Here is a 25,861-nt window from a genome sequence, read left to right on the forward strand (position 1 = left end):
GAATTTGTGGCCTCAGTAAGAGCTACCATCCCTGCAGTTTTGACCATCCTGTGGTGTAACACACAGCTGTGATATACTTTTGGCTTTCAAGAATTTGGGGTATAGTTCCCCCCAAACCCCTGCACCAATCTTCTTGAACCTTGGCACACTTCATGCTCTCAGCAGAGGCTACCATCCCTGCAAGTTTCATCCAAATTGGGCAAAAAACAACAAAGTTATAGATATTTCATTGATTTCCCATTATACCTTATGGCTGGATCTCCGAGGCGGCTCCAAACATTCGGCCGGATCGAGGCAGTAACCAGGTCTGGAGATCCAGATTGGATCACAGCCATCCGAAGCGACCAGATCCAAAGCCAGATCAGATCACTGCCAACTCGCACAGGCCTAATGAGCACTAGATTGTTCACATTTCAAGATGGAGTAAGCTAAACTGATATAAACTTCTAGATATGCAAGTCAAACTCAAATCTGAAATCTGAAGAGCAAGGCTATAAAGGAACTTCTCCTGTGATTCATTTATTAAAATGTAAGTTACCTCCCAAGTATGCATTCAACTCTTATTGGATCCAATCGCTACTGGAATAATTGTCTTCATCAACGATGGAAACAATGGAGCCCAGCAATATCAACAGTTATTTTGTTCTTTTAGTGATCTGCCTCCTTTTGATCTCCTTACTTACTCCAACACAAGCATGCAGAGCAGCATCAATTAAGGATCTCCACGCATTATTTGTTGCCCTTGTTAGGTAAAATGGTGAAGAAATATTTCCACTGATAGCAGTAGCAGATGTGATTGAATGGGGTATTAGAAGTCATTGATCAAGTTCTGTGCCAAGGGCAAATTTGACAAAACACATGAAACCGTTTACAGCACCTTCTCAATATATATTAATAAAAAAAAAAGAATCATAGAAAATTAGGGTTGGAAGGTACCTCAGGACATCATCTAGTTCAACCCCCACTCAAAACAGGACCATCCCCAACTATATTATCCCAGCTGGGGCTCTGTCTAGCCAGGTCTTAAAAGCCTCCAAGGATGGAGATCCTACAACCTCTCTGGGTAACCTGTTCCAGTACTTTACTACATTCCTTGTAGGAAAAGTTTTTCCTAATATCTAACCAAAACTTCACTTCCTGCAATTTGAAACCATTGCTCCTTGAAATAATTATTTCAGCAATGGTTTCTGCTGCCTGCTCTGAGCTGATGCAATAGTAGCTCTGGTTGCATCCAAATGCTGGGATGACAAGTATAGAGACTGCATAACACTGGTCTGCATCACAGAAATTCTATATCCCCACAAAGCCATAAGAATCAGACAGGACTGCCCAAGCTGTTGAACAACCCCTCTCTGCCTCCTGTCAGCAACAGAAGAGAGATTATGTTCTACCAGGGTCAATCCTTTAGGGAATAAAGACTATTACTGAGCAAAGATATTTCACATTTTCCTAGACATCTGTATATTAGAGCTGTGCAAAGCTTTGGTAGCTGATTTGGAGGAGATTCAACCCGATTCAGAGACTGAATCTACGAATCCAAATCGAATCAGAAGACCAAGTAAAAGCTCTGAATCGATTCAAACTTCCCAACTGATTCAGGAAAGCTTCCAAAAAGATTCGGCCAATTCAGAGATCTGGCCATAAACTAAACAGGCAGCTGACAGCTGCCTCCCTCTGGTAAGTCTGTTGGGCCTGGGCGAGGAAGGGATTGGGGCTGAGGCTTAAACAAGCTGCCCAGCCAAGGCAAGGGGCGCAGATGCAGACGTGGCAGGCTGAGAAAGTGGCAGCAGGGCATAGCCCCCACGGCTCCCCCCGCTGGGGCAGAGGGAGGCACAGCCAGGGGAACCATGGGAGAAGCCCCCATGGCTGCCCTGCCTGGCCCAGCCTCTGGCAGTTTAAAAAAAAAAAAGCCTTGCACTCACCAGTTGCAGCAGCCTTTGGGGGCTCATGGCAGAACCCCCCCAACCCTTGTACAGTGCAGGGCAGTGGGGGGCACCGGGGATTGCCTCCACCCATGCAGCAGTTACCCCATGGTGCAGGTGCAGTGCAGGCTCGGCAGGGCACCGTGCACTGTCTGGGAGCTGGGGTGGCTCCAGCAGTCAGCGGGAGCCCAGCAGCACTCAGCCCCAGCTCCCAGGCAGATGGGTAGTGTCCTACTAAGCCATGTTGCACTCATATCACGGGTCAGCTGCCACGGGTGCCAGGCAGGGCAGGGATGGGTCTTTTTTTTTTTTTTTTTTTTTTTTTTTTTTTACCAGGATGCTGGGGCTGTTGGGGGGGCTGGGATGATTGAGGAGTGGGGGCTGCACAGGGGGAGGGGGGGAACTCTGCCACATGGCCCCAGAGCACCCAAAGCCCCTGCTACAGCTGGTGAGTGTGTGTGCATGGGGGGGGGGTTGCTTTTATTTTAATTGCTGGGATGGGGGGCCCATGAGGGAGCAGGGGCTGTGTAGGGGGGACTCTGCCAGGAGGCCCCAGAGCTCCCACAGCCCATGCTACAGCCGATGACTGCGGGACTTTTTTTTTAAAGTGCTGAGACTATGCTGGGGCAGCCATGGGGGCTTCTCCCACAGCTCCCCCTGCCTGGGGAGAGACAGGCACAACCGGAAGAGCTTACACAAAAGCCAACTCAGTTTTACTTAGACTAGTTTAAGAAGGAATAACATTATTTTCCAAGTTTGTGAACTGCTCTGAGGGTAATCAAGGGAAGTTTCTTGTTTTCACAGGAGACCTATACATTTTTAAAGGAGTAAGGAATTGATCTGCACAAGTCCGGGAGAAATCAATTGGAAAGCAATCTGAGCTAAGGGATTTCTTTTCCTGCACTTGACTTCTTGCTTCTTTAATTTCTAATTAGTTTATTAGAGCCCTTAAAACTTCCCTTGATCGGCCATTAATTTGGAGAAGACCATGAACGGCGCATGCCACCAGTGGCTGGGGGGGCACGGTGGCAGCAGAAGCACGGCAGTGGTAAGTGAGGGAGCTTCTGCAGCTGCCGGTGACACTGTCGGCGGTTGGGGGCGGTGAGTGCCAACCAAGGGTTGGCAACTGCCGGCAGCATTGGCGAGAACCCCTTTTTGCAGGGGGTGCACCACCATGCTCAGGGGCTGCACATGCACCCATGTGCACCCCCTACACGTCACTCCTGGAGAAGACTTATTTTTTGTAAGTAGTATTGTTTTATAGAGAACTATATTTGAATGAGTTGATCTTACTGTGGCACAGAAGACTAAAGGATTACTTGCACACTAGGGCTGTGCAAAATTTTGATGGGTATTTCATTTCGCTTTCACTGTTTCAAGTTCAAAACATGTTGAAAGCTTCAAAACAAAACGAAAGGCTTTGAAACAGCTTCAAAATGAAACGAGTGCACTCAAAATGTTTCAAAAGTTTTGAAACGTTTCAAGTTTTGAAGCTGGGTTTGCTTGCAGCTAAACAGAAACTAAGGGGAGGTAGGGGGAAGAGTGAGGGAAGGATTACTCTGATATTGACATGTGTAGCTGGCCAGTGACTGCAATCCTTCCCTGAGGTCCCTTCCAATCCCAGTACTCTATGAGAGGGATGGGAAAACAGCATAAAAAGCATTGTTTGAACTGAGCTTCCTCTGTGCCTTGGGGTCAGCTTACCGGAGCCATTTCTTCAAGCAGCTCAGCAGCATCAGCACCTATGCACCCATCTTCTTGCTTCATGGCCTCAGCAGGGGCTACTATGCCTGCTGTTTTCACCCCACTCCACCTTAACACACACGCAACATGAGTTTTGCTTGTCAGCAGCTTGAGGTGCAGTTTCCCAGAAACCCCTGCACCTATCTCCTTCAAACTTGGCAGGCTTCATGGCCTCAGCAGAGGCTACCATGCCTGCTGTTTTCCTTTGAATTAGGAAAGAAATGACAAAGTTATAGGCATTTTTGTGATTCCCCATTATAGCCTACGGGCAAAACATCGAAATGCATCAAAACAGTTGCAATGAAACAAAATGGAACGGTGTTTCAAAACAGCAAATAGAAACACTGTCCCTTTGAAACAATGAAGGGGAAGTTGAAACAAAATGGTGCCATTTTGCACAGCCCTAATACACAAGCATCCTTCATATTTGTGAGTTTACATCCACTTTTTGTTTTCAGGACTGGTGCTTTGGCTGCAGTGTTATGAAGAACATTTTATTTTATAGTGAAATGAAACAATTTATTCCTTTTTTGTAAAAGTAAATCTAAAGAATTAAAGAAACAGTACATTTCAACAGTCAGGGGGGAACTTAACATGCCTAGCTTTCTAGAATTTCTAATGCATTTCAGTAGGAAGCTGTGTACATTTCTTTTTCCAGACATATTATTAAAAGGACCCAATCCTATAAGCTGTAACAAAAAAAAAAAAAAATGTAAATTGGTAGGATGATATCTGTACGTCTTAGTGGAACACTATATTTTCTCTGGGTTTTTTGATACAATATTTTATATATTTTTCCTCAGTACATAAACAAAGGGTTATTCCTTTAATGAGCCATGCATGGAAGAAGCCTCCATGTGTAGCTCTCCCCTCTAAGCAAGGAGGAGTGAATCCTGATCCACACCAATATTCCAGAGGGATCTATACAGTAGGGAGCAGATGAAAGAAGTGATACTTCTACCAAAAGATATTATTTCCTACTCTCTCCCATGACTGTCATACACAAATCTGGGCCCTTATGTTGCTGCTACTGAGCAGCCACAACCAGTAGTATAACGGATCCTGCTGGAATTGTGCTGCCTGAAGGCAGTAGGCCCAATAACGCAAAAGGTGGAATCTGTGCAGATTGACAAAACAAAGTAACATGGTCAAGAGGAGTCATGGCTTCCAGAACACAGTTTCTCTAACCCTTGAATTAGGCATAAATGTTGATGGCATACCCATCTCTTCAGAATGCCAGGAACACAAGAAAGAAGGGGGAAAATTTCATAAGCTACTTCATTTTGTTTGTTTCCTAAAATCTATGAGCAAAGTAGATGCTGTACTTTTTAATGGGAAACCTTTACTATGTCAAAATCTCAGGGCCAGCTCACAGCTAGCTTGGACTAGAATCTGTCCCAGCTAGAACCAATGGCATGGTTTCTGGTGATCTAGCCTACACAGCTATACCCAAGGAAGCTAATTACTACTCCAAGTTGTTTAGGCCACATTTTGCTGTAGAAGTGACTAAGCACCAGAAGCAAAAGGAGCACTGTGGTGGAGCACAGGGTGCTCCTGCCACTTTAAGGGCCTGGAGCTGGCAGCCTCCAGGTGCCTGATTGCGGCAGCCATTTTGAGGCTTATATAAACCAGGCAGTTTGGCTGCAGGAGGTCAGGCAGCAACATTGCCTGCCCGTAGGGCTGCTGTGTTCAACCTGGAGGTAAGGGGGAGCTGCAAGGGGATGGCAGGAGGCTCCTGGTCCTGGGCATGACCTGAAACTGCACCCTGCCGGGAGTGGGTGGTCTGGTGGGGCTCTCGGTGGCGCGGGAGCCCCCAGGAAATGCCAGGCCAGTCATCACCCCGGTGAAAGGCGAGTCGGGGCGCCTTAACCCCTAGCTCCCACCACCACCACCGGGTGGGTGACCCCTGAGTGTTATGAGGGCCAAGAGGGCCAGTGTTATGAGGGGCCTAGAGAGGGTGGACCCCGAGAGTGGCAGTGATGTGGGCGAGGTGCTGCGGTGGCTCCTAGGAGGAAGGGAGTAGCAGCACAGTGAGGCCCAGTGATACAGTGAGTGGCTAGAGAGACCCAGCCCGAAGGGGAGAGTACCCTCGACTGGCCCATGCTGGGGCCAGGACCAAGTGGGTCAAAAGGGCCGGGGGCCCACCGCGAGGGACGCCCAAGAGCCGGGGGCCTGGGGTCCCGACTGGCCTTGAGGTGGGCCAGGGCAAGAGGCCGAAGGTTCCGGGGGAACCACACCCGAGAGGGGAAGATAGCTTTGGGGGGGTGAGGTAGCCCAGTTGACGGCGGATTGGCCGCCTGAGTAGCAAAGATCATAGTGGGGTCTTGCATGGAAGATTCTGGGGCCCAGTGTGGGGCCGGTGAGGTAGAACACCATGATGCCATCTGCGAGGCTTGGGCTGCGGTATTAGGGGAGGTCGGAGCCGCAGAGCGCCCCTTGGCATTGGGGCATTACAAAGGGCAGCCTCCCGCTTAATTAACAACTTAATTGAACTAGTTATCATCAAAGGCGTGGCGGGCGAGATAAGCGGGTGGTTGCCCAGAGACAGGGGGCGGGCCATGGAGATCGGCCCGAGGAGGCCCTCCGTCACAAGCACAAATGTTCCCTGGCCCATTTACCTGTTTCTTGCTCTTGATGTTAATTGGGCTTCCTGTTCTTCTTGCACAGGACTCTTACTACTGAGCTGACTTCCCTGCTTCCGCTGTTTGAGGTACCAGTAGTTTCTTTGGCTGCTCCTCCAGGCTTCCAAGAAGGGCTCATCTCCTGGCCAAAGCCTGCACACTGTTTAGTAGCCTGTATCCTGGTCAGTAGACATGGTCCTGGCTTTTGGCTTCTCTTTTGGCTCTGGCTGCAGCCATAACCAATGAGCTGGTCTGCCTATGTCCTGGTCACTTTATACGCTAACTGTAAACTAAGTCTATTAGACAGGAATATGAAACTTGACTATCACAATACAAGAATGGATAAAGATATTGAAAAAGTCCAGCACTTCCCCACTGTTATTGGACTGAGCAATTACAGTAAGCAAATTTCCATTTATACATGCAAAATTTTCCCCAGAGATTTTAAGTCTGAAATAGAAACAATTGCCGGCAAATACAAAGCATCAATATCAAGAATGAAATAGTAATTATTCAATTAAATCTTATTAATTCCTGTAAGAGTTCTTGTCTATTTACTGTATTTAATCATGCTGATGGATTGGCATTATTTTCCCCTTTTCGGACAAAGTTGGATTTAAGTGTCTATATCAAATAGGGCTAGGGACAGACATTCAAAAAGCCTGAGCCTAAATTGATTCAATCTTTGCAGGTTAGTCAAACCTGGCTAGGCTAAATCAGTTTTGTAACCAGACGGACATCCCAGAAATGCAGACACATGCCTGCAGTGGTTCAGGCAAGAAGCTGGGGGGCATGAGAGCAGCCCTACTATCCCTTCCACAGCACTGAGATGAGAGGGGCATGGCCAGACCCTGGCAGGATGCCCCGATTAGCCCATCAGATAATTGATAACAGTGTCTATCACCCGTTAACTCAGTGTTTATCACCCCTTTAGGAAAACAACAGAGGGACATTACCAGCTACCTGTTTATTCTACCTGTCAATTCAGCACAGACCATAGCCAGCATGTGGTCTGCTAGCTAATACACACACACCACTCTGCAAAGTAGAGGGGAGGGGGGAATTTGTGCTTAGCAAGGAGTGGTGAGGGATGGCAGGGGGGAAGTAGCTCGCAGTCTTGCCAGAGCTGCAGCCAGGGAGCAAAAAGGAGGGGCCAGCCCTGCTGTGGAACAGAAAGCCCCTCCCATCTCAGAGAGCATGCTGGGATGCTGGGGGAGTCTGATTCATGTTAAACCAGCAAGGGGTCTTGGACAGACATTGCATAAACTGGTTTGAGCCAAATCAGTTAAGTCTGATGCTATGTTCAACCAGATTTATCTCAAATTGGTTTCAGACATTTTCAAACTGGTTTATGTGCACTGAACCTCTGTTCTGTTACAGGTTTAAAGCAGTTTCTGGTCATTTAAACTGGTTTATGTGTAATGTCTGTCCCTAGCCAAAGTGACACCTGTTTGTATCCTCATTTTAACAGGCACATCAAGCCACTGTCTGAGACAAAAGCTCTCAATGGATTAAAAAAAAAAAAAAAAAAAAAAAGCTAGTCTAGCAATTTTTCTTTCAGAAACACTTCAAAGCATGAACCAGGTGTGAACTGCACATACAGGACCTAATGAATTAGCCACTCAGTCTCCTCTCCTGTGGATGCAAACTGGGCCACAGGAACTAGGAGGAATATCTTACCCCCTCTGCCAGGAGATCTACTACTACCCTCACTCATTGCTCTTGGACATCTTGAATACTCTGCTGCTTACAGCCACAGAACTCCCAGAGAATCATAGGCAAGAAAAATCAAGGTGTTCTATCCATTAATGCCTCCCTTTTCTTTCTACTGCTTCACCTCTGCATTGCTCCCATCCCACTGCAGCAGTATGACACAGTCTCGTTAGATGCAAGGCCTCCCTCAGAGCATGCCAGCTCTACCTTTTCACTAATTTCTGACTATATAAAAATAGAGTAATTCTTCTGCTGCAAAGACCTCAGAAAGACCATAGTGGGGCACACTGTTTTTGGCATTAATGATTCCTACTTGAAATCTCTGGTCGTATCTTCCGAATCATTTGTAGGTGTTTGCATACTTAAAGCCTATGCTGCACAGTGCACCACGGCACTCTTAAAAGGATCTCATGGCGCCTAAAAGTGCCATAATGCTGGTTGAGAATCACTGGCAGATCAGGCGACACCCAAGGAGGGCTGCAGGGGCTGTGCCAGAGTCCTCTCGGGGGAGCATGCCCCTGATCTGCCTGCCAGATGACAGACTGGCACTGGGCACAGCCTGCATTCAGTGCTGGGAAGATCGGTGCTGCTGTTGGCCCCAGGTAGCAGCACACAGCTCCTGTCATCCCACGTGCAGATTAGGGGTACGCACCACCAAGAGGACTCCGGCACAGCCCTTGCACCCTCCCAGCGGTGCTGGCAAGCCTCCAATCTGCGCATGGGATGAGAGGAACTGGGTGCTGCCGCCTGGGACCAATGGCAGCACCTGTCTTCCCAGCACCAGTCCCAGCCAGGAGCACCTAGCTCCTCTCATCTGGCAGGCAGATTGGGGGCTTGCCTGCACCCCCAGGAGGGCTGCAGGGGCTGTGTGTGTCATCTGGCAGGGAGATTGGGGGCATGCATCCCCAGGAGGACTCCAGCACAGCCCTCACGGGGGTGTGAGCCCCCGATCTGCCTGCCGCATGAGAGGAGTCAGGTGCTGCTGGCTGGGACTGGTGCCAGGAAGTCCGGTGCTACCGCTGGTCCCAGACAGCTGCACCTGGCTGTCATCCTGCACACAGATCAGGGGCCCGCCAGCATCCCGGGAGGGCTGCGGAGGCTGTGCCAGAGTCCTTCCAGGGGTGTATGGCCCAGATCTGCGTACAAGATGACAGGAGCTGTGTGCTGCCACCTGGGGCCAGCAGCAGCACCAATCTTCCCAGCACTGGGTGCAGGCTGTGCCCAGTGCCAGTCTGTCATCTGGCAGGCAGATGATGGGCACACACCCCCAGGAGGACTCCGAGACAGCCCCCTCAGACCTCCCAGACGTGCGGGTGAACCCTAATTTGCCTGTCAGATGAGGAGTCAGGTGCTGCTGGCTGGGACCCGCGCTGAAGCCAGTAAGCCTGGCTTCAAAACTCAAAACAATTAAAAACTTTTGAAACTTTTTGAGTTCCCTTGTTTCATTTCAAAGCTGTTCAAGGGTTTTTGTTTCATTTCAATTTCACTGTTTTGAGCTTGAAATGCATCAAAACAGCTTTGAAACGAAGACAGGGAAAATTTTGCACAGGCCTAATATTCACTGGCACCTTGGCTTACATCAAAAGCAAGCACGTACTAATGCTTCAAGCTCTGCATTACTTATGTGCTCATGTGAGGCTGCTCTGTTCAATGGACAGGCAGGCACTTTTTTCACTGGCTCATCCTCTACCCTATGCAAAAATATCCAAAACAGCCTGTAACTGACATTTAAGTCAGTGACTCACTTATAATCTAAAACATCTGATTTTACAGCATATCTTGAGCTTTTGGGAAAAGTAATGGTAATTATGGGTGCAGTGCTACATCAAGTAAATCCAAATTCTCCAACAAAACAAATTATAAACAAAGAAAATAATCCTATTCAAATAGCTACATACTGAAATAGTTATACTCCTCTTTTCATGGCTAAAGAAATGAACATACAATCTACGAAGATGCAAACAGAACACGGAAGAAGAAGACTGTTAAATTTTAAACACATGCAAAATGACACATATCAAGTTTCAAATACATTTTTGGTCAGAATGGTTTAGTCCAGTTTAAGAGTAACTTTTTTTTTTCTGTTGGGATCATGTATATGCCCTGCATATTTGTTAAAATGGGTAGGCAAACCTATGTGTTTAAATATATAATTCTGACCATTAATTTTATATCTTCAAAATAGTTTAGGATAGCAGGAAGTTTTTAAGATATTTCCTGCATTTTTACTTATTTGACTTAATTGATGTCAATGGACCACTCATCATTTATATAAGAGAAATATTTAGCTTATTCTGATCAGGTTATAGACACAAGGCGCACACATATGGATTTAAATACACTTTAAACCTGAAGCAGAGAGACATACAAGCCCCTTAAATCAGTTTAAGGCTGCTTGGAATGGTTCAAAAGTATACCTAGAAAAAAGTCAAGGACTCTTTGGAACCAGTTCAAATGTTACGCCTGGAAACCAAGTGCTCTGCGACATGGTGTCTAGTTGATCCTCCAAATATCCTACAGTGCACCACTCTTCAGCCCCTACCACTGCTATGACTGGCTGCTCTGCCCTCTCCCTCTTTCTCCCCTTTTGGTGACACTTTTTAAATCAATGAGCTCCTTTGCATTGCTTGCTCAATAAATCTTTCTAAGAACCAGCTGCATCCTCACTCCCTACTCAACCAGGGTCCCCATCAAGAAAAAGAATGGAGCCACATGCAGAAACGGTTTTGATGACTTTTGGCCTAGTCATGTAGGCATTTAACAAGTCAAGTGTACACAGAAAGAGAGAGACAGAGAGAGAGATTCTGCCTTCCCTTCCTTCTAAAACAAACACCAACACTTCATTTATTTAATCCACATTTTGAGATAGTTTCTTTTTGGACACACACAAGTGAACTTTCCCAGATCCACGTTAGTCTCTTCTAAACCAAATATTCCCAAATCTATTAATTTCATCCACTATGCTGCTCACTGGAAACAAATGGGAATCCCAGGAAAACATTCAAGACTAAAAGTGAGCTGATAGGTAGTAAGTTTTGTGCAGAGATGTCCTCAAGTATTGAAACACAGGCACAGAACACTGAACTTTGATCTTAAAAAAAAAATCACCTAAAAAAAAGCATAATGTGTTGTTTTAAGAGCTAAAAATCACTACAAATCAGGCTGGCCAATATGGCTTGTTTCCATACTTTCCCCTATCTGTTTATTTGCATTCTTCTATTCTTTCTTATTTTGTACTCAGATTACAACTCCTCTGTAGTTAGAGCATGGATGTCAAGTATGCGGGGGCCCAACACCCTGGCCCCCCTCAGGAAGAAGGCTATCACCTGAAATGCATAAAGCTTTCCACATGTCCATCATCTTAGCTCCCCTATCCTCCTGGCAAAAATAAAAGTCAGTGTCTATTGAGAGGCTGTCTTTTTGTGCTGGGCTTATATAGCGACTATTGCAATGGAGTCCTGGTTCATGACTGAGGGGCTCGGGCATTATGAATTTTCTGTTAATGATTTGGAACGTTAAAACAAGAAAAAAGAGCCCTTTATCCTTGTCTAGGATTACTCTCTCTCAGTATTTGGAACAAAAAAATACTTTCTGCTAGAAAAACATAAAAATATGCAATATACAGTCCTAAACAAACAGACAAAAAAACCCAAAACCAAAGACAGACACACACACACTTTTGTTTTGTCACACTTAAAAAAAAAAAAAAAAAAAAAAAAAAAAAAAAAAAAGAGGGATAAGAATATTATTTTATCACCAAGGGGTCTAAAAGTGTGCATTTACCCCATAAAAATCAAGTCAGATGGTAAAAAAACTGTTGTCATTTCATTCCAAAAACCTGATTTTGTCTTTTTACAAGTCATACATCCAGGCTGTACAATGGGCAGGAAAAATAAGGCTTCAGGGTGAAACAGAACATTGTCATTATTAGGACATGGAGCTAAGGGCTGCCACTATTGTTCTCTTTAGAATACATTTGCCTTCAGATATTGGCTCTTTTACCCTTGTCAGTCTTGCTCACTCACTTTCTTTTAAAAGTATAAAAACGTAACAACATGAATGAAGTGATGCTTTCCTGCAAGTCAGCCCTTTTATGCTTTGTTCGTTACCTCCAATGGCTATTTTTTATTGAATTGCCTGACAGTTCTAATACTTGCTATTAGCTTATCCTCCATCTCAAATAACATGAGAATTATGCATCTAAAAATGGCCTAATAGCAGGCTTGTTCAATTTTGAATTTCATTAAAAAAGAATAAAGCAATAAAATAAATTTACCAATTAAACAATCTTCTTGTGGGGTGAGAAGAGGATGTGTAATTTAATGCTGAATCACCACTGAAGTATGATTAGTTATATACAGGAGGGTACTCTAGGAGGCTGTCTGAAGTCCCCTTGTTAACTTTTTTCCTACCCAACCCCATTAGTAAGGAACATTTTCTGCCTTTGGCATGGATCAGATGGCACCAATTATCAAAAGTACTTCCCTGCAGAGTATATATACCCCTGCCAGCTCTAAGATCCACACCCCAGCCACATTTTAAGTTAGACAAGTTATACTCTGGGTTGTATTTGATACTACATTCACTCCAGTGATCAGGAACAATATATTTGTTTGCCAGTGCCTCCATTCAGGAAAGCATTTGCTTGCATTTCAGTGAAGTCACTAAATCGGGGGTGGGAAATTATTTTGGCTCGAGGGCCACTTAATGAGTTTTGGTGAGCTGTCAAGGGTCTACCCCTTGGTCACCATCACTTCCAGTTCTAGAAAGAAACGTTTGGTGGGAAGTGGAAACATAAATACAGCTGTCTCCAGTGTCCTGGACTGAGTACGGTGTCCAGTTTGGCCCCACACTTCAAGAAGGATGTGGACAGACTGGAAAGAGTCCAATGGAGGGTAACAAAAATAATTAGGGACCTGTGAGGAAAGGCTGAAAGAACTAGGGTTATTTAGTCTGGAGAAGAGAAGACTAAGTAGGGGATTTCACAACATTCTTCAAATACCCGAGGGGCAATTATAAAGAGAATGGAGATGGGCCTTTTTCAGTGTAAGGAACAGGACTAGGAGCCTCAGGCTGCAGCAGAGAAAATTTAGGTTGGAGATTAGAAGGAACTTTCTAACTACGAGTGTAGTGAAACATTGGAACAAGCTACCTAGAGAAACTGTCAAATCTCCACCCCTGGAAATTTTCAAGAGCAGGCTGGACAGACACTTGGCTAGGATGTTTTAGTCAGGGATGATCCTGCCGTGAGAAAAGGGCTAAGCTAGATGACCTTGTGAGGTTCCTTCCAGCCCTATTTTCCTACAGTCCTAGAAAGTAAACAAATAGAAGATAGGGAAGGGGGCACCTTAGGGCAATTTTACATGTTTTCTGGAGGTGGGGGGAGGCACTTTAAAGTAGCTGAGAGCCCCTCTGAAGCGCTGCAGTGTCTCCTGTATCATCATCCCCGTGCTTCAAAACAGTGGTGGGGGTGCTTGAACTAGAGCTCATTTGACAAGCTTTAGTTCAAGTGCCCCATACCGCCATTTTGCAGCATGGAGAAACTGATGCACAAGATGAGGGAAGCTTCTGGAGCACAGTAATTGCCATGCTCCAGCAGACTCAGTTAATTGAGCCTGCTCTGATGCACTGCAATTACAGTGCATCAGAGCAGCCTCCATGCTCGTGTACAGGCAACCTTAGAGACTAACAGATTCAGAGAGGCATGAGCTTTCATAGGCAGCAAGATATGTATACAAAGTACTGACTGCAGTCCATTCCTTGCATCTGATAAGGTTGGCTGTTGCCTACAAAAGCTCATGCTTCCCTGAACCAGTTAGTCTGAGATCAGTTACAAGGCAATCCAGGGTAGTACCTTAGAAACCAACATGGCTAACCACCTCTATGAAGTGAGCTACATGATATTTACGTGTTGTCACTTACTAGTTGTGCTGCAGAAACACCCAGAGGTATTGGTCTTGCTGTTCTAGGCACTTTATAAATAGGTAATAAAGGGATCTTGCCCCAAACTTCTTAGAAGATAGGTATCAGAAGGGGGCTGACTGGGACCCAAACAGACTGAGACTGAGGGAGCAAAAGATAGTTAAATGACTTCATAGGCTAAATGAATGATATCTTATTTGTTTTGATTTTAAAACAAAATTGGGTTAACACAATATATCACTTCTGACATGCAACTGTAGCACTATAATATGATGTTTATTAAAACAGGAGGTTTGCCTGCCCCAGCACTAGATCATGGGGCTTGTATAAAAGCAGAAGTCATTCAGAACAGCTCCCTGCATGGAGACTCAGTTCTAGAATAAAACAATGTGATTGTATTCCATCTTAAAGACATATAATAAAATCAAAGCTCTTCATATAGAAGTCAGAAGTGCAATTCTAGTTACCTATATATACAAACCCCAGGCTCTGGTTGGCCTGTCAGGTACCAAGTGTATGTTTTTGCCTACTGTATTCTTCAGAAATACCCAAAGGTGATTACCAGGGATCCTGGTTATCTCTGTTTAAAAACTGCAAATTCTCTTATTAAAAACACCAAAATCCACAATTTTCCATGATTAAAATGAAACTCCATTAATACACACACAAAACACACACACACACACACACACACACACACACACTTGGTATATAAAAGCATACACTTGGTACCTGACAGGCCAACCAGAGCCTGGGGTTTGTATAGATAGGTAACTAGAATTGCACTTCTGAATGAAAAGTTTTGATTTTATTATACCAGCTTTAAAGACCTCCATAAAGGTTTATACAACTAATAACCATAATATTATAGTCCTACAATTGCATGTTAAAAGTGATATATATAGATATCTATCTATCATTTGAACACAATGTTTTATTCAGATATTTACAATTTTAAAGCAATTTGGAAGCCTACCATTGTGTCAATCACTATAATAAAATAAGTTCTAAATACCTATAAATTTTAGCGTTTGATTTTGGATATTTTATCATGGAAAATCAGAGCTTCCCTGCCTCCTCCTCTCTCCAGGATACGGGTCTAGCAGAAGCTGTGTACCCCCCCCCCCGAACTGATTTGTGGCACTGAACAGCCCCAGCCCTGCCCAGATTCCTCCCTACTTCACTATGGACCTCAATATCCCCGTCCCACAGACTTAGCTGTGGGAAGATGCAGAAGCTGCTCTCCAGGCAGCCTGGCTGCTGCTACATGCATGAGTGCACGTGCACATGCATGTGATGCCCCCTGCTTGACTGCCCTCCCCCTGCTCCCCTCAGCCCTTTGCAGGCTGGAACTCTGCCAGCCTGCTAGGGAAAACCTGCTATTTCCCGCATTTTTCACCTTAAAAGGGAGAAATCTGCATTTTACTGTGTTTTTCTGTGGCAAACGGAAAACCCAGCTCCCTAGTGATTACTCAAAGCAGACCTACAGGCAGAATACAACAACTCACATAACTGAAAACTAACTGTACTGTAATTCCACTAGTAACCAACAGATTCCTGTACTTACACTGGCAATGCACTTTTCTCAGCCAGTCAAACTAATTTTAAGACCCAACATAAATCTTTTCTGTATTTTAAAGGAAACAGATATTTGCAATTCAGTCACTCACCAAATTTAGCTATCTTCAAAGACTCTTTTGGACATGATTTATGCCATTAGATCTAGTTTGCATGACAGTGATTTATAATCCAGAGCTAGAATTAAGTGCTCCCACTAGGTTTTCATTCAATATCCCATCTGAGGCTCTTATTTTGAAAGCTTCTCTCAAAATCATCTGAATTTTTAAGCTCTCTTTTCTCTTTGCCACTGTACCCCTATAAATCTTCTTCGCAGCACCATTTTTGTTAGATATGAAGGGGCAATTTGCATTTTTGAGGACTGGAAAAAGGATGGTTGAGCAATCAAGGCACAAAAGGATATGGAACTGGATGAGAATTTCAGAGGCAGGGATGAACAGAAATGGCTGTAACCTCTTGGAGATATTATGAAGAAAGAGTCTGTGAGCTTTCAATTACTTGTGTGTAAGGACAGAGAGGTCAGAACTGAAAAATATGTCAAGGCTACCAGGCTGAGAGCCAGGGAGACTGAAATGATGCCTACAGTGACTGTAAAATAAGGGGGCTTAGAGGATCAAGAACTCTGAGCCATGTCAAACTTCTGCTGATGGATAGTTAACCATAAGATCTCACTGTACCTTACTGTACCTCCTTATGCCAGGTACCTCTTATCTTTTCATTCCAAGTGACATCTTGTTGAAAACACCATTTTTCTCTTCTACAGTGTTTCCACTTCCATGCTCAAAGCCCTGGAGTATCATTATCATTATTGTCTAGATGAGTAGTGCTCAACCTTTTTCCCTGGAGGATCAGATGAGCAGTGCTTAGTCTGCCTATGAGCTGGATACAGCCGGTGGTCCCAATCTGGTGCCTGGGGCAGGCATGAAGGCACTATCCTGCCATGTGGAGGTGGGCAGGAAGCAGCTCAGATCCAACTCAGCCCTTCAGAGGAAGGGGCCATGGCCCAGACCAAACCCAGCCCTGTGGTGGAGGAGAAGGGGCCCAGTGTCAACCTGGCACTGTGCAGGATGAAGGAGCGTGGCCAGACTCCAACCAGCTCCACAGGACTTAGCATTTGGGAATATAACAGAAGGGAGGGTAGCCCTCCCTCACTACCAAATTTCCTGACCCATGGGGAGCCTTGTGGGCCAGATGCGATAATATCATAGGCTAAATTTGGCTCGCGAGCAAGAGGTTGAGCGTTGCTGGTGTAGATGGTGGAAGAAATGGAGCGATGAAGATACATGCTCATGATCACACAGTTGGTCAATAGCAAAAGTAAAGAGAATCCTAGGCTCTTGGCATTCGTCCACTGAACACGATGCTTTCTTTCCAAGGAAACATTACTGTGAAACAGGATTTGAGCAATCGTATGAAAAATGGGACTCGATGAAAGTCCCTTGGTTTCACCCAAAATGTCCCTTTTAAGATGTTTTGTAATGTTCTGTTTCTACAAATTAATCATCCATGAACATTTTGGGATGCAGGCCATCTTAAGTTTCCTGCAGTGCTATTTTAAGGCTATAAATGAGTCAGAGGAACTTCTTTGCAATAGGTAACTATTAGATGAGGCAAGAAATTCTTTCAAAGCTCAAACTTAAATTATTAAAGGAAAAAAACCTGTAATTATTCATATTAGAAGGCTTCATGTAATTCAGGAAGTTTCTAACCTCCTTACAGGACCTTCACCTATCCCAGGAGGTACGTGTTCCCACTAGGGGAGATGCCTTAATAGACTTGGTACTGGCCACAGGGGACAACTTGGTGGGGAATCTCCAGGTGCAAGGTAACCTAAGGATAGTGACCACCAATTGACAGGATTCACTATCTGGAGAAAGGTGGGGAAGATAACTAGTAGGGCGGAAGTGCAAAACTTCAGGAAGGCCAATTTCAACAAGCTCAGAAGATTAGAGATGGGAGTCCAGGAAGGGTGGAAGTTTCTCAAGGGACTAATCCTACAGGCTCTGAAAAAGACCATCCCAGGACACATAAAAGGGGACAAAAAAACAAAGAAACCCTTTTGGTTGAGCAGGGAAATCCAGGAGAACCTGGAGGGGAAAAAAGAGGCCTACAGGATGTGGAAGCAGGGGGCTGCCACCAAAGAGGAGTATACCTGCTTGGCTCAAGCTTGCAGGGAAAGAGTGAGGAGAGCCAAAGCGGAAATGAAGCTTAGGCTGGCAGCAAAAGTTAAGGATAACAAAAAGTCATTCTTTAAGTACACAGGAAGCAAAAAGAAGGTGCAGGGTAACTTAAGGCCCCTTCAGGATGAACTAGAGCAGCTGATAACAGATAGGATGGCCAAAGCTGAGCTTCTAAATGATTTCTTTGCATCCATGTTCCTGGACACGAATACAAATGCACCTCCCATTGGGACTTTAGGTAAGCGCGAGACAGATACCAACCCACCAACTGTTCGAGCTGACCTAGTAAAGGGGCACCTGGAGGGGTTGAATGTATTTAAGTCAACAGGCCCTGATGATCATCATCCTAGGGTACTTAGGGAATTAGCTGGAGTCATAGTGGAGCTGCTGGCACAACTGTTTGAGCACTCGTGGCGCTCAGGATAGGTCCCAGAGGATTGGAAAAGGGCCAATGTGGTCCCTATTTTCAAAAAGGGGAAGGAGGAGGAACCCGGTAACTATAGGCCAGATAGTCTCACCTCTATCCTTGGCAAGACCTTTGAGAAAATTGTTAAGGATCACATTTGTGGGGGACCAGCGGTTAAAATAATGCTAAGGGGCAATTGGCATGGGTTCACAGCAGGCAGATCCTGCTTGACTAACCTGGTTTCATTTTACGACCGGGTCACAAAATGCTTGGATGAAGGAATAGAGGTAGATGTTATTTACTTAGATTTTAAAAATGCCTTTGACACAGTGTCACGCCCAATTCTTATAAATAAACTAAACAGTTGCAATGCAGATTATTACACAGTCCGGTGGGTAGAAAATTGGTTTATGGGACGCACCTAGAGAGTGGTGGTGGACGGGTCAATTCCTACCTGGAGAAATGTAGGCAGCGGAGTCCCCCAAGGCTCTGTCCTGGGACTGGTACTATTCAATATCTTCATTGGTGACTTGGACGAGGGAATAGAAAGCACTCTATCCAAGTTTGCTGATGACACCAAACTATGGGGGGAGGTACACAAACTAGAGGGCAGAGAGTAAATCCAGGCTGATTTTGACAGGCTGGGGAAATGGGTGGAACAGAATAGGAGCAGTTTAACAGGGATAAGTGTCATGTGTTGCGCCTGGGAAGGAAGAATCATCAACACTCCTATAGCCTGGGAGGTACCACTCTAAGTAGCACAACTGCGGAAAGGGAATTTGGAGTCGCAGTTGAGTCCAAAATGAACACGAGTCACCAGTGTGATGAGGTAACAAGTAAAGCTAACCGCACCCTTTCTTGCATAAGTAGGTGCATCACAAACAGGTCTAGGGAGGCGATACTTCCCCTCTATGTGGCATTGGTCAGGCTGCAGCTGGAGTACTCTGTCCAGTTTTGGGCAAAACAGCACAAAAAAGTTCATACTGTTCATGGGAGACAGAAGAGAATAAAGACAAAGGTAGCAAGGCCATACAACTGTCTTCTACAAAGGTGGGGTTTCATCCAAACTGCAAGTTCCAAGCCTATGGAATAACAAACGCTGATTACCATGCTCATCTTGTCATCCTTCCCTTCCTACGGTGTGTCATGTTCTTTTGTTGCATCTTGTCTGACATTATATTGCAATCTCTGCAGGGAACAGCCTCTCTGAACTGCACCCAGCACAGCTGGTTTATGAACCTTTGGGTGCTACCACAATACACACAAGCAATATCAATGAGTTAATTGATATTTCTGTGAAGGGTGACTGAAACCACCTTTGTTAGGATAGATTCATTACCCCCAATCCTTTCCCTCCACCCCCCTCAAGACAAGTAGAAACATGCTTCCTTCGCTTTCTCAACAACGACTTCAGGGGATGAAAGGAGCAAATGGCCACATCCTCTCCTCTTTTCTGTCCATGTCATGGGGCAGCTAGTAACTCCTCAGGGGGTTGTCAGAAAGAGTCATCAATTCCATTACACGAGCGCTGCCTGCCTCAAATGATGCAAGAATCCCATTACACCAGGCGCTGTTTAGGACAGACACGGAGGAACAGTGTATGCCTGAAGAGTTTCCAATCAAAATAATCAAGATAAACAAAGGATAGGAGTCACAGTGACTTGCCCACGGGATTCCCAGGCATATGCCCTATCTACTGTACTACACTGGTTACGTTGGTCAGGATTGAGACTTATGAGAGCTGGGTTCTGTTCCTGGCTATGCTACTGACCTACTGGGTAACCCAGGACAAGTCACTTCCCCTTTCCTTAGTGAGGGTGGCTGGGGAGGGAAGATCTGTATCTCACTTTCCCATTTGTAAAATGGGAACAGGGATACTAGCCTTCTTTACCAAGTACTCCAAAACGTATAGATAAAAAAGCCACTATGTAACATGTTAGCCACTATGTTAGGGATTGTATTAAAGTAAACAGCAGTAGCTATACAATGGATCTCAAACCCTTAAGCAAATCTATCTATCTATCTCATAATCAGTGAAAACAAAGAGTCATCCCAACAGACACAAATATCAAATACTGAAAGAAGACAAAAGACTGCCTATACTCAACACATGTAATGACAATAACGGGGCATTCCAATTTTTTCATGAACAATTTTTGTTGCTTATAGCAAAAAAAAAAGAGGTCATTTGGCCCACTGGTATTGGAATGAATAATGTGCAGGAGGTGAAGAGAAACACTTAAACCGAGCCTCTCTCCAGTCTCGCTGACTATAGGGAGCCCTTTGTGCAAAAAGCTAAAACAAAATGATACACCCTGGCCAACTTTCAGCTCTGAGGTCAGTAGGGTGCACAACTCTACTTAGCAGGGTTATACACGTGGAAAGGGGTGTGCAACAATTTGTCTGAATAAAAGACCAAGTATTATGGGATTACAAAAAACCTATTTAAAAAAAACAACATTTCTAGTGCTCTATGATCCAGCAGTAAATAATGGAAACCACAGGCAGGAATTTAAAAAAACAAACAAAAAAACTCCTTGATTTTGGACAGCAGCCATTCACAGCACAGTGCCTACATTTCGTATAGTAATTAACTAAAACCAGAATGAATTTCTCAAGCCAAATCTTTATTGTTTTGTAAATTTCATTGCCCATCAACATTGTTAACCAGCCACCCCTATTTCAAGCTGTTATTTTACTGAACTCAAAAATATAATGTCAGTAACCCTGCAACTTAGCAAGTTAAAATGTAGAAGGCATTTCACTTAATGACAGTTGTGAAGCTAACTATGCTGGTTAGCTAATTTACTCCTTCCCTAAGATATCCATTGCTGTGCTATGGTGGATACCTGCAATATGTACATCCAACCCAATGCCCACTAAAAACAACTCATTTGACTTAGATTGGTGCTCAACTGCCAGCTTCATACTTAAAGAATTTTTTGCTGTGATCATGTTATTTTTAATCATCTTACCACCTGTACCAAGGAAAGATCAGAACAAATTGACTCTTGTGAGGGGATGTAAAGTGGGAGGCAAGCATTATCTACTGGGCTAGTAGTCCTGGGTTCTGTCCCTTGGACAAAACTTGTGTGCCCCTCCATGTTTCTCCCACCTGTTACCTATTTAAAAAACAAGCTAATTGGGCAAGGAGCTAATGTGAGCATGTATGCAGACCTGGCACTGGCCTCCAGACACTCTTAGTAATAGTGAAAATGAGGCCCTTTAACTTGCATTGCTACCCTGTGCCAAGCCGTAACCACAGTTCCTCCCAGCACTCTGGAGATGAAGTGGTAGCAGTACCTTAGAATGGCACTAGCAGTGTGTCCCACGTGGGTCAGTGCACTGAGAGAAAGACTGGGTCTGCTAACAGAAGACTAAGCAAGTGTAATTTTGAAGATGCAACTTGCGCAATAAAAATGTTTCTTTATGAAAAATATGCTTTTATTCATGCAGTAGCTTTCCATTCAGGGCTCCTGAGTAATGATTCCTCCTGCCTACAGGGAAAAAATAAATACAATGAGAAAAATACACCAATAAGAAACGAATTTGTTGGAAACAGTTGAGCTCAAACAAAGCATTTTCCATGAATCTCAAATACCTGCTAATTTTGAGACTAAAATTTCACATAGGTTTCCAAGTTCCTTTTCCTGTCTCTGCAGAGATCAGCCTCAGAATGAATTAATTACCAGCATCTGGATTCTCATTACCTCAAATTAGCCTCACCCTAAGATGACAGGAGCAGAGCCAGCTTTGTGGTTTCATACAGAGCACCTGTTAGCACTCTATTGAAACCATCCAGAGAGAGGGCAGGTTTCTCTTTGCTGTCTACACACAACAAAGCTTTACTGTCGAGACTATTCATACTTCTTCTGACAGCAACTTTCAGGCTGCACACTTGAGCCACTTTTAATCCATGAACAAATGAATTAAAATTGCCTTGTTTGGAACTCTCCTCAGGGGCAAAATTAGGGACTGGGCAGGGAAGGGGAGAATAAAGGTGTCAAATAATGTGTAGTATCACCACAAGGAAATTAATCTGTTAAATTCTAACCAGGGGCAATCCAGATGATCGCTTGCAAGCAGAAAGGTTAAAGAGATACTTAGTTCAAAGAAGGCTATTTTACCGCAAAATTAAATCAGAATAAAAGGATCCTGTTCCATTTTGTTGAAATCTAGGTTGATCATCCCAGCCCAAGAAGCTGGATAAGCTGGAAAAGGCGTGGGTGCATGTGGTGCAGGGCACCTACCCCTTTTCTCATCCATACAGCAAAGCATAACCTGATGGGGGCTGGGTAGGAAGGCAAAATGAGCTGGGTTCACCACCACAAGCTGGCCAAGAACTATACACATTCTATTAGATTTACTTACCACCTCACATAACGGCTTACTTATTTGTCCCATCCACCTGCTAAATTTTGCTTTTAGACTAACAGCTATTTGGGGCAGGGACTGCCATTAACAAGATGTCTGGATGGTCTCCAGCATAAAGATTATGGCTTTTAGACTCTACTAGAATCTAAGTGTGAAATAATAGCAAATTCAGCAGGTTTGCCAAGAAGGCTGCTTACAGATTTGAATTCCCAGTCCTCCTTCCCCCATCCAAAAAAAAAGTCCAGTGTTTTACCTGAAGAGAAAGTACATTAGGTTGACCTGGCTCGCCCAATGTCTGTGTAGATTGGGCACTTCAACAGGGCTTTTTGGTGCTTTTATCTAAAGCTAATTCAATCAGCTATTTGGGCATGCACTGTGCTTGGTGCAAGGGGCACGCTGAGCTTAAAGCACCAGTACACCAGTGGGGGGGAGGGGGGGAAGGGGAGGGGAAGTTGACATCTATAAGTACCCAAAAGCTCTACATGGAAGCCTGACTGCATTCAATATGTCAACATACAAAAGACAAGTTCATAGGTGTAGAAAACACGACCCTGATAACCTCGATTCTCTCAATGCTGGACCCAAATGCTGCAGGTGCCAATCAAGCTCCAGGGTATAGTGATCAGCAGGTTCAGTAAAAGAAGGCATGAGACAAGACAGGAATGAGAAGAAATACTTTATTTTGGAGCAGTAGGCAACCTCTGTTTCTGACTAAGTGCCTTAACTGAGGGACCGTGTCCCAATTCCCAACTTCTGTAGTTTAAGCAGGGTAGTATCTCTAAATCAGCGATTCTCAGCCAAGTTTAAAAGGGGGGAACAACCACTCTAAATTATAACCTCTATTACTACACAGAGGACCAGCTGACTCCTGCATAGCAGAAACCCTCCCTCCCTCCCCCCCAGGGCTCCCCGGAACACAGTCTACAGGAACCACAGCCAGTGTTATGTGGCACCTTTCCCTACTGAACTCAGATATTACCCAACAACACAAGTGACTTGAGCTGAAAATATTATCAAAACATGAAGGCTTGATTTATTAAGTGTTTGCACTAGCACCAATTTGCTAATATTGCAAAAATTAAAAAAGGGAAAAAAAGGCAGGATTCAACAGTTGTGCTAAAGCTGTCCATATGCACAAAATGGGCATAAATCCAAATACAAGCCCATCCACAGACACAATATGTTTAATTGAGGTCTCACACTAATCGTTCTGCAGGAGTCTGGCAGCTGTGAAAATTGTATAATATCAGCTCCGGTTACCTTTTTTAAAACTTATCTTTTTTTTTTTAATTAATAAATTCATGAAGCTTCCCAAATCCAAATACATATAGCTTTTGGGGGTTCACATCCTTTTCAAAAGGGAGTACTAAGTTGAACCCTCTTTGTATCACCTGCTGCAAGCTACATTAAAAACTCCTCTAATCAAATATTTGAGCTTTACGATTAACAATTTTAGAACCAGATAAAAGACCATTGAAGTAAATGAAATTTGGCCTCCACGAAGGAAAATAAAAGATGTGCCACCCAACTAGAAGAATGTTTTAAAATGCATTTACCATTTTGTCCTGAAAACAGCCTTCTATGGTGGGAACTCTAAAAACCACACAGTACTGGCCTACCTGCTCTGCCACTGAAGCCACAGAATCATAGAGAAGCAGGACTAGAAAGGACCTCAGGATAGTCCAACCACTTAGTCAGGGTAAAATCGTCCCTATCTAAACCATTACAGGCAACTCCAATGGATTTCAAGAGGAGCCAATATAGGCCAATACTGAACCCCTTTGAAAATCCCACCCTAAAAGCCATATTCATTTTGCAATTAAGATAAGTAGGTTGAATGATACAACATTTCTGACTTGGAGGAGTGTATAAAAATCAAAGACATTTTCCTGTGGTAGAAACAAGACCCCAGTACTGAGTTTCCTTCTAAAAAGACTAAAGTATTCAAAAACATAAAGAACACTGTGAGAAAACTGTATAATATAGATGACACCCTCAGAAATAAATTAAAAAGTGGCAACTTTGTAGCTGAACTTATTGAGGCTTTCTTGTATTTATGAGGACAAAGCCTAAAGAAGACCTTAGCCACCCCTCCCCACCCTTCCCCCATTAAAATAAGTTTTCTTGGGACTTTAAATCGACTAATCTGCTTTTGACTCTAACACTTTATAATAATGCAAAAGAGCAGCAAACCAAAATGGACAAAAGGAACGCAGCTAATTCAATGCAAAGATCTTCTTGCTTGGTAAATGTCTTATACCGCACTACTCTTAGCGACAGAATGCTTAGACAGCATAAGACGAGAACTCAAGGCTTTTCTCTGACACTTTGGACAATAGCAACTCTCACAGCAAGAAAAGAAAAAAAAAGTTATATTATCAAGAGTTCTCACCTCACCTAGGCAGAAAGCACAGAAGGCTGCATGCAACACATTTCAATAAGTAACATAGTTTAGAAAATGCTTGTAAATTTAAGCTATGTGAAATGTCTAATGACTTTTTTCACTTCATCAAAAGCCTTCATCAGTCTCAAACAATAAAGCTGCTGGCTTGACTTAAAGGGCTGGCAGGGTTAATCTGTTTTGACCTTATCTTTATACTATCACGATACTGGAAGATCACTTGAATAACTCACTGGCATTCAACAATGCCAGTGTAGTTCCTTTTTACCCACAGGACTGCTCAAAAGTGCCTTGCAACCACATTGTAAAGCTTTGTGGGATACTGAAGTATTTTCCAAGACTAATTGTGAAATAAAACAAAATGCCATTCCTCACACACTGCTCCGACCTTCCCATCTGCAACATAAAAGCAAATGTTCAGATGGTATCTGTATCCTTTTTTAAAGTTTTCAGCATTTGTTACTGTCAAATTTAAATTATTTTTCTACTTTTATTTATTTGAAGTTATCCTTTTATTCCAAAGTATGATCTTTGCAAGACATCTACAAGCCTGATAGGGCAATGCTGATTCCCCAAATCATGTAAATCCTACTCTCTCTTTTAGCAAGTTCTCCCTTGTTGTCCTTTAGGAATTTGTTCTAAAATTTTCTAATTACCAAGTCCCACCTAAATTTTGATCTGTACTTTGTTACAAGCAACTAAGTAGTCCCAACTTCCAGAAGTCCACTTCTATGCTTAAAAATAAGCCTGTGATAACTGCTCCTAGGCAAGAGGCAAAGTGCTAAACACTTTGTGAGACTCCTTAGTCACACAGACCACAAATCACTACCCAAAAAAACCCATCTACCTGTTAAAGTAACTCTTACTATCTTCAGGACTTTTCAAGTTTCTATTCCCTCATATATTCACATTTAACTATAAAATGACTTTTAAAAGTGTCAGGCTTCAAGTGACTGTTTAGATAAGGAAATATTTTATTGCGTTAGGGAAGAGTGCTTTTT

At 43.9% G+C, this 25,861-nt stretch overlaps 1 protein-coding gene across 1 annotated transcript in view; it reads right to left on the reverse strand.

The window, feature by feature from the left end:
• Positions 1 to 25,861, reverse strand: part of LOC102559211 (glypican-5) — a 674,170-nt gene that overhangs the window by 608,528 nt on the left and 39,781 nt on the right. The gene's annotated exons all lie outside the window — the stretch shown is intronic.

The sequence above is a fragment of the Alligator mississippiensis genome, chromosome 7, assembly GCF_030867095.1.
Source record: "Alligator mississippiensis isolate rAllMis1 chromosome 7, rAllMis1, whole genome shotgun sequence".
Classification (NCBI taxonomy): domain Eukaryota; kingdom Metazoa; phylum Chordata; order Crocodylia; family Alligatoridae; genus Alligator; species Alligator mississippiensis.